Source organism: Loxodonta africana, chromosome 10 (genome assembly GCF_030014295.1).
Source record: "Loxodonta africana isolate mLoxAfr1 chromosome 10, mLoxAfr1.hap2, whole genome shotgun sequence".
In the NCBI taxonomy this organism is placed as follows: Eukaryota; Metazoa; Chordata; class Mammalia; order Proboscidea; family Elephantidae; genus Loxodonta; species Loxodonta africana.
Window position 1 is genome coordinate 71,065,141 of NC_087351.1, and position 9,269 is coordinate 71,074,409.

At 37.1% G+C, this 9,269-nt stretch overlaps 1 non-coding gene across 1 annotated transcript; it reads left to right on the forward strand.

Annotated features, from left to right (window-relative positions):
* Positions 1–8,254: 8,254 nt before the first annotated feature.
* Positions 8,255–8,359, forward strand: LOC111750249 (U6 spliceosomal RNA). The gene has a single exon (XR_002785401.1). It is a non-coding gene; the product is annotated as a U6 spliceosomal RNA (small nuclear RNA).
* Positions 8,360–9,269: the final 910 nt, after the last annotated feature.

The following is a 9,269-nucleotide window of genomic DNA, read 5'->3' on the forward strand; positions in this document are numbered from 1 at the left end:
TATTAATTGAAGGTATTGAACATTTCTAAGCACCAACAAGATATTTTCCACTTATTTTTCGTATTTTCTGAGTTTTTCAATAAAATTTTATAGCTTTTTCCATGAAGGTTTTGTACATATTTTGTTGAACTTATTTTTAGGTACCTTATACTCTTATTGCTACTATGAATGACATCTTATCATCACACTAGTTTTATTATTAGGTACTCTGATGTAGGTGAATAAAAATACTACTCATTTTGTATATTGCTTTTGCTGAACCCTATTACCAATTCTAACAGTTTGTATGTTGTCTTGTATTTTCTATGTAGCAACTATATCATCTGTTAATAATGGAATTTGTTGTTGTTAGGTGCCGTCAAGTCAGTTCCAACTCATAGCAACCCTATGTACAACAGAACGAAACATTATATGGTCCTGCTCCAACCTCACGATCGTTGCTGTATTTGAGCCCATTGTTGCAGTCACTGTATCAATCCGTCTCATTGAAGGTCTTCCTCTTTTTTGCTCACACTCGACCTTACTAAGCATGATGTCCTTCTCCAGAGACTGGCCCTTCTTGATAACATGTCCAAATTATATAGACATAGTCTTGCCGTCCTCGCTTCCAAGGAGCAGTTTGGCTGTACTTCTTCCAAGACAGACTTGTTCATTTTTCTGGGAGTTCATGGTATATTCAATATTCTTCACCAACTCCATAATTCAAAGGCATCAATTCTTATCTGGTCTTCTTTATTCATTGTCCAGCTTTTGCATGTGTATGAGGCAACTGACAATACCATGGCTTAGTCCTTATTCCTCAGTGACATCTTTGCGTTTTGGTACTTTAAAGAGGCTTTTGCAGCAGATTTGACCAATGTGATAAGTCATTTATTGACTATGCAAACACATTCGACTTTGGATCATAACAAATTATGGATAACATTGCAAAGAATGGGAATTCCGGAACACTTAATTGTGCTCTTGAGGAACCTGTACATCAAACAGAACAAGGGTATATGGCATGGTTTAAAATCAGGAAAGGCGTGGGTCAGGGTTGTATACTTTCACTATACTTATTCAATCTCTGTGCTGAACAAATAATCTGAGAAGCTGGACTATATGAAGAAGAACATGGTATCAGGACTGATGGAAGTCTCATTAACAACCTGTGATTTGCAGATGATGCCACCTTGCTTGCTGAAAGTGAAAAGGACTTGAAGCACTTACTGATGGAAGTCAAAGAATACAGCCTTTAGCATGCATTGCACCTCAACATAAAACAAAAATCCTCACAACTGGACCAATAAGCAACTTCAAGATAAACGGAGAAAGTATTGAAGTCGTCAAGAGTTTCATTTTACTTGCATCCACAATCAACGTCCATGGAAGATAGAATGTAGTCTTCTGTGGCTAGCTTCTTTTACTTAGCATGTTTTTAGGACTCATCCATGTTACTGAGTTTATCAGCATGTCATTCGCTTTTATCGCTGGCTATTACACTGAAATTTGTTTATCCATTCACACTGATGCACTCAGGGTTGTTTCCAGTTTTTTGCCAGCATAAATCAAACTGCTACAAATTTCTTATATAACTCTTTGTGAGTTATAAGTTAGATATATTCCTGTTCATGTTTGTAGTTTCACTTTTATTTCATTAAATGTCTTAAACATATTTTATACTCTGTGTCCAATTATTCCAATAATTTGAAGTCCTTAGTGTTTTAATTCTATTAGATTTTTCTGTGACTCTTATAGTGGCATTCTTGCCTTGCTCTAGACTTTAATTACAATGCCTCTAATGTTCATCTTTTAAAATATGAAGCTTCTGGGTTTGCTTAGTTACTCCATATCAAATTAATTCTATTTCTAACTTATAAAATATTTACCCAAAATTACTAGTGCATTTTATCCATTTATGTACTTATTGAAATGATTAATATATAGGCTTTCATTGTTACTATATTTTAGTGAAGTAAATTAATATATTTCCTAATGTTAGACATTTATTGCATTCCTTTAGTCATAGTGTATTTTTTATTTATCTGCTGGATTTGGCTTAATAGTGTTTTATTTAGAATTTGAGAGTCTATATTTATATGTATCTATAATATTCTTTCCTTCCTTCTTTTCTTACCTGTGTTATCCATGTCTGGTTTGGATATTTCCATTTCAGGTTCATTCTAGCATTCTATAAAGAATCAAAAAGTGCAGAAAAAGTCCTTTAAAAAAATTTTTTTTTTCACTGTCCACTCCCATCGCCTATCTTGCTGACTCTATATGTGAAATTACTTTGGTGCTCTTTAAAGAAATTAAATTGAGAACAAAAATCTTTCCCCAAACCCAATTAAAAGCCTAGAGGATTTCAACAACAGAAGTTCTACCAATGACACAAGTAGGAAACAATTCCTACTTTATACAAACTCTTCCAGAATCCCAACCATAATAGCAACAAAAATAATAAGTATCTAGAAAAAATTCATAAGAGTGATTCCAAGGCCTTTAAGAGAAAATGTCAAAACATTTTAAATATCTTTTTTAAAAGGATAAATACATTATGTTCCTGGATGGGGAAACTCAGTATCCTACAGATTCCAATTCTCCCCACAATCTATGAATTCAATGTTGTTGTTGTTGTTAGGTGCCGTCGAGTCGGTTCCTACTCATATCGACCATATGCACAATAGAACAAAGCACTGCCCGGTTCTGCGCCATCATTACAATCCTTGTTCTGCTTGAGCTCATTATTGCAACCACTGTGTCAATCCACCTCGTTGAGGGTCTTCCTCTTTTCTGCTGACCCTGTACTCTGCTGAGCATGATGTCCTTCTCCAGGGACCGATCCCTCCTGACAACATGTCCAAAATATGTAAGACACAGTCTCGCCATCCTTGCCTCTAAGGAGCATTCTGGCCACATTTCTTCCAAGACAGATTTGTTCATTCTTTTGGCAGTCCATGGTATATTCAATATTCTTCGCCAACACCACAATTCAAAGGTGTCAACTCTTCTTCGGTCTTCCTTATTCATTGTCCAGCTTTCACATGCATATGATGTGATTGAAAATACCATGGCCTGGATCAGGCGCACCTTAGTCTTCAGGGTGACGTCTTTGCTCCTCAACACTTTGAAGAGGTCCTTTGCAGCAGATTTACCCAATGCAATACGTCTTTTGATTTCTTGACTGTTGCTTCCATGCTGTTGATCGTGGATCCAAGTAAAATGAAATCCTTGACAACTTCAATCTTTTCTCCATTTATCATGATGTTGCTCATTGGTCTAGTTGTGAGGATTTTTGTTTTCTTTATGTTGAGGCATAATCCTTTTTTTATGTTGAGGCGTAATCCATACTGGAGGCTGTGGTCTTTGATCTTCATCAGTAAGTGCTTCAAGTCCTCTTCACCTTCAGCAAGCAAGGTTGTGTCATCTGCATAACGCAGGTTGTTAATGAGTCTTCCTCCAATCCTGATGCCCCGTTCTTCTTCATACAGTGCAGCTTCTCGTATTATTTGCTCAGCATACAGATTGAATAGGTATGGTGAAAGAATACAACCCTGACCCACACCTTTCCTGTCTTTAAACCAATCAGTATCCCCTTGTTCTGTCCAAACAACTGCGTCTTGATCTATGTAAAGGTTCCTCAAGAGCACAATTAAGTGTTCTGGAATTCCCGTTCTTCCCAGTGTTATCCATAGTTTGTTATGATCCACACAGTCGAATGCCTTTGCATAGTCAATAAAACACAGGTAAACATCCTTTTGGTATTCTCTGCTTTCAGCCAGGATCCATCTGACATCAGCAGTGATATCCCTGGTTCCACATCCTTTTCTGAAACCAGCCTGAATTTCTGGCAGTTAGTTCCCTGTCGATATACTGCTGCAGCTGTTTTTGAATGATCTTCAGCAAAATTTTGCTTGCATGTGATATTAATGATATTGATCTATAATTTCCACATTTGGTTGGATCACCTTTCTTGGGAATAGGCATAAATATGGATCTCTTCCAATAAGTTGGCCAGGAAGCTGTCTTCCATATTTCCTGACATAGGTGAGTGAGCACCTCCAGCACTGCATCTGCTTGTTGAAACATCTCAATTGATATTCCATCAATTCCTGAAGCCTTCTTTTTCACCAATGCCTTCAGTGCAGCTTGGACTTCTTCCTTCAGTACCATCAGTTCCTGATCATATGCCACCTCTTGAAATGGTTGAATATCGCCTAATTATTTTTGGTATAATGATTCTGTGTATTCCTTCCACCTTCTTTTGATGATTCCTGCGTCCTTTAATATTTTCCCCATGGAATCCTTCACTATTGCAACTCGAGGCTTGAATTTTTTCTTCAGTTCTTTCAGCTTGAGAAATGCTGAGCGTGTTCTTCCCTTTTGGTTTTCCATCTCCAGCTCTTTGTACATGTAATTATAATACTTTACTTTGTTTTCTCAAGAGGCCCTTTGAAATCTTCTGTTCAGTTCTTTTACTTCATCAATTCTTCCTTTTGCTTTAGCTGCTTGACACTCAAGAGGAAGTTTCAGAGTCTCCTCTGACATCCATCTTGGTCTTTTCTTTCTTTCCTCTCTTTTCAATGACCTCTTGCCTTCTTCATGGATGATGTCCTTGAAGTCCTTCCACAACTTGTCTGGTCTTTGGTCACTAGTGTTCAATGCATCAAATCTATTCTTGAGATGGTCTCTAAATTCAGGTGGGATGTACTCAAGGTCATATTTTGGCTCTCATGGACTTGCTCTGATTACGGCTCTGATTACTTGCTCTGATTACAGCTGCAAACCAAAGGGTCAGCAGTTCAAATCCACCAGGCGCTCCTTGGAAACTCTATGGGGCAGCTTTACTCTGTCCTATAGGGTCGCTATGAGTCAGAATCGACTCGACGGCACTGGGTATAAATTCAATATTATAATGAAAATCCCTAACAATCTGGTCCTAACATTCATATGGAAGATCAAAGGGCCAGAATAATTATAATTTTGACAAAGTTTAAGAATTTTCACTCTCAGATATCAAATTGCACTATAAAGTTACACTAAAACCTGTATGGCAGCAAAGTATGATACTGGTGTAGGGATAGAAAAATTGACCAATGGATCAGAAAAAAAGAGCTCAAACTGGTGTAAATTTACATAGTATCTTGATAAATGACAGAGATGACATTACCACTAAGAGGAAAGTAAACCAATTCTATAAGTGGGGCTGGGAAAATTGATTATATCCAAGAAAAAATTAAATCCATTACAAGTATCATGCAAAAATTCAATGCCAGCAAGCAGCCATCTAAGATGCAGCAATTGGTCTCAACCCACCTGGAGCAAAGGAAAATGAAGAACACCAAGCCCACATGACAACTAAGAGCCCAAGAGACAGAAAGGGCCACATGAACCAGAGACCTACATCATCCTGAGACCAGAAGAACTAGTTGGTGCCCGGCCACAATCGATGACTGCCCTGACAGGGAGCTCAGCAGAGGACCCCTGAGGGAGCAGGAGATCAGTGGGATGCAGACCCCAAATTCTCATAAGAAGACCAAACTTAATGGTCTGACTGAGACTGGAGGAATCCCGGCGGCCATGCTCCCCAGACCTTCAGTTGACACAGCACAGGAACCATCCCCGAAGACAACTCATCAGAAATGAAAGGGACTGGTCAGCGGGTGGGAGAGAGATGCTGATGAAGAGTGAGCTAATTATATCAGGTGGACACTTGAGATTGTGTTGGCAACTCTTGTCTGGAGGGTGGATGGGAGGATAGAGAGAGAGGGAAGCCGGCAAAATTGTCAAGAAAGGAGAGACTGAAAGGGCTGACTCAAGACGGGGAGAGTAAGTGGGAGTAGGGAGTGAGATGTATGTAAACTTATATGTGACAGACTGATTAGATTTGTAAACGTTCACTTGAAGCTTAATAAAAGTTATTATACAAAAAAAAAAATTCAATGCCAGGTAGATTAAAGATAGTATGTAAAGAAAATTTTTAAACTTTTGGATAAAATGTAGGATAACGTATTTATGCCCCTTGGAGTATACAGTGATTTCTTAAAAGGGGGGGGGGTGGGCAAGGGAAACTGATAAATTTTCTACAAATATTTTTTAGTTAAACAAACAAACAAAAACCATAAGCCAAGTGGAAGAGATAAGCCACTGACTGGGAGAAGATCTTTGCAATGTATACAACTGACAAAGAATTATTATTCAGAATAGTCCTCCTGCAAACTAAGAAGGAAAAGACAATCTAACAGGAAAGTGGATGAAGACTATATAGGCAACATAGAAGAAGAAATTTAAAAAATGCAGTGAATACCAGTGTCATGGATTGAATTGTGTCACCCAAAAATAAGTGTCAACTTGGCTAGGCCATGATTTCCAGTACTGTATGGTAGTCCTCTATTTTGTGAACTGATACAATTTTCCTATGTGTTGTAAATTCTAATCTCCGTTTGTGGTTAATGAGGCAAGATTAGGTTATGTCAAAGAGGATTAGGGTGGAATGCGACACCCTTACTCAGGTCACAGCTCTGACCCTATGTAAGAGGAGTTTCCCTGGGGTGTGGCCTGCATCACCTTTTATGTTACAAGAGATAAAAGTAGAGAGAAGCAAGCAGAGAGAGGGCAACATTATACCACCAAGAAAGAAGCTCTGGGAGCAGAGCATGTCCTTTGGACCTGGAGTCCCTGTGCTGAGAAACTCCTAGACCAGGGAGAGATTGATAACAAGGACCTTCTCCCAGGAGCAACAGAGAAAGCCTTCCCCTAGAGCTGGTGCCCTGAATTCGTACTGCTAATCTCCTAGAATGTGAGAGAATAAATTTCTGTTTGTTAAATCCACCCACTCATGGTATCTCTGTTATAGCAGCATTAGATAACTAAGACAAGCTGTTACCACATTGCAAATTAAGACAAAATTTTGTATGTTTTACTGGCAAAACTTTAAATGAAAATTCAAATCAAAAAGAACGCTGCAATTTCTATCTCAGTTATAAAATACATAACCACATATGTACATTAATATGAAAATATGCAACTAGAAAAGAGGCTGCAAAGATAAACATCAAATAGTTAACAGCAGCTACTTCTAAGAAGGTGAAAGAGGAGGTAAGTTCGTGAAAATGGAAACTGGATATTTTTTCTTACAATTTCATAAAGTTTAAATCTTTCATAATGGGAATCTGTAATTTGTGCAAGTAGGTGCCCATTGTATAAAAATAAGTAAATACCTAATTTGAGATCAGGGTGGCTCTTATAATTGTTTTAGTAAGTTGAAGAAATGATTCACATGCTGTCAGAAACTGCACAGTTTTGTTTTCATGCAAAACTAATGTGAACCCTCTGAGCTATTTTAACATCACGAAAAATTTTCTTGGAATAGAATAGGCAGATTCAAATCTGTGAGAAAGATTAGGATTTGGAATAAGCTGTTCACCAGTTATAAATGAATGAAACTAATGACAAGTGGTACCTTAGATCTAGGTATAAACCCCTCCTTCCCATTGATTATACCCACAAATATTTCAGAGCTAATCCCCCACTCACCAGCTAGGCTAGCTTATTGGCATTTCAAGCAAGAAATGGTTTGGGGAAGGCACTTATGTTTGCTGTAAACCACCGCTTTAAATAAGAGTGAAATACAGGAATGTTTCTATTTTTATATTGCCCACATGTATTTGGCCGCTTTAAATGTTCTCTCACCTTCAGTTAATTACACCACTTCCTCAGAGTGATGCCATGATTCCACTATAGATAAAACCATGATACTCTGATTTAGTAGCTGTCTAAATTATACTTTGAACCACGAGATACAAGTCATAACGACGTAAAAGAAGAAACTTCCAGGATACTGTGGACAAAATCTTCAATGCAAGGCACTGGTTTGGTTCTTTATTTTTTTTAAGTAAGTGAGGAATGTTAGGAAATATTTTCGTACCAGTTACCACAAAATTTAGGTTAAATCTATATTTATTCCAAAGTTTGTCATCCTAAAATTGAGTTTCTGACTTGATTATTGGTTGTTTTAATAGCCTGTCTCACAAGGACCGTGTTGTATAGCCTTACAACTTTGTATGTTTATTATTAAAAATTTTATCTGATAGAATGTGCTGCTGCGAATGGCAATTTTCACTTAAAATTGCAATCATTTTCCGCTGAGTGGTTGAATTTTCTTATCAACCTAATAATACCTAACCTGTTGACTCTAACTTCCTGATTTTGTTATAATTAGCCATTTATAAAACTAATTCTTTGCAATTAACAATAATTAAACCAAATCTTTGGGACCCTCTTTGGCAGCACATAAGCTAACATTGGAACAACACAGAGAAGTTTAGCATGGCCCCTGTGCAAAAATGATGTGCAAATTTGTGAAGCCAGCAGTATTTTTTTTTTTTTTTTGAGCTTGTATATTGCTTAAGACTGTGCTGTCCTGTAGAAATTTCTATGATGATTTAAATATCTGCACTGTCTAAAATGGTATGCAGCAGCTGCATGGGGCTATTGAGCACTTGAAATGTGTCTAGTGCAACCAAAGAACTTCAGTTTTAATTTTAATTTAGTTTTGATTCAAATAGGCACATGTGGCTGGTGGCTACAGTATTGAAAAGCACAGGCTTGAGCTATATAAAATACCTCTACCCTTTTTGTTCTTTCTTTCATTGAAAGCCTTTAAAACTATTGCTTTTGGACTATGACTGTTGAAGTAACTTTATTGTGATGTAAGTGACTAACTGGAAATTTTACATATTCACAGGAGTATATTATATGAGTATATTGCCTATGACTATTAGAGGCTTCTGTACAACTTCATTGAAATGTTAAGGGTTTAAAAAACAGACTGACCTTTTAATAGGTTATTTTCTAGTGGAAGCCAACCTTCAAATTATATTAATTTGTGTGAAATACTCTCGAGTGTTTAAATATAATTAATGAGCAATTCCGAATGAATTAATGTTTCTCAGCTCTATAAATTATCAGAGCTTGTGTCAGAAGAAACACACATGTGATGCATTAATTTTGTCTGTTTTTTGAAAGAGGTGAAGAAATGGTGAAACCAACCGAAAGCGACCTGATTTTGTATACTAATTAAGGAATCTGCCTGGGGGTGAAAGTGGTATTCAGTAGAACTTGCCAAAAACTTTTGTGTGCGAACTGGCTTTCTCAATTTGGAGGTCATCATTTTTCAAAGTCACCACTTTGGAATTTATAATTTAAATGTCCTAAATCATTTTATAGTAACTTGGAAACAGCCTGTGGTGTTCGACTACAAAAATAATAAAGTAAAATGTTAGTGATTT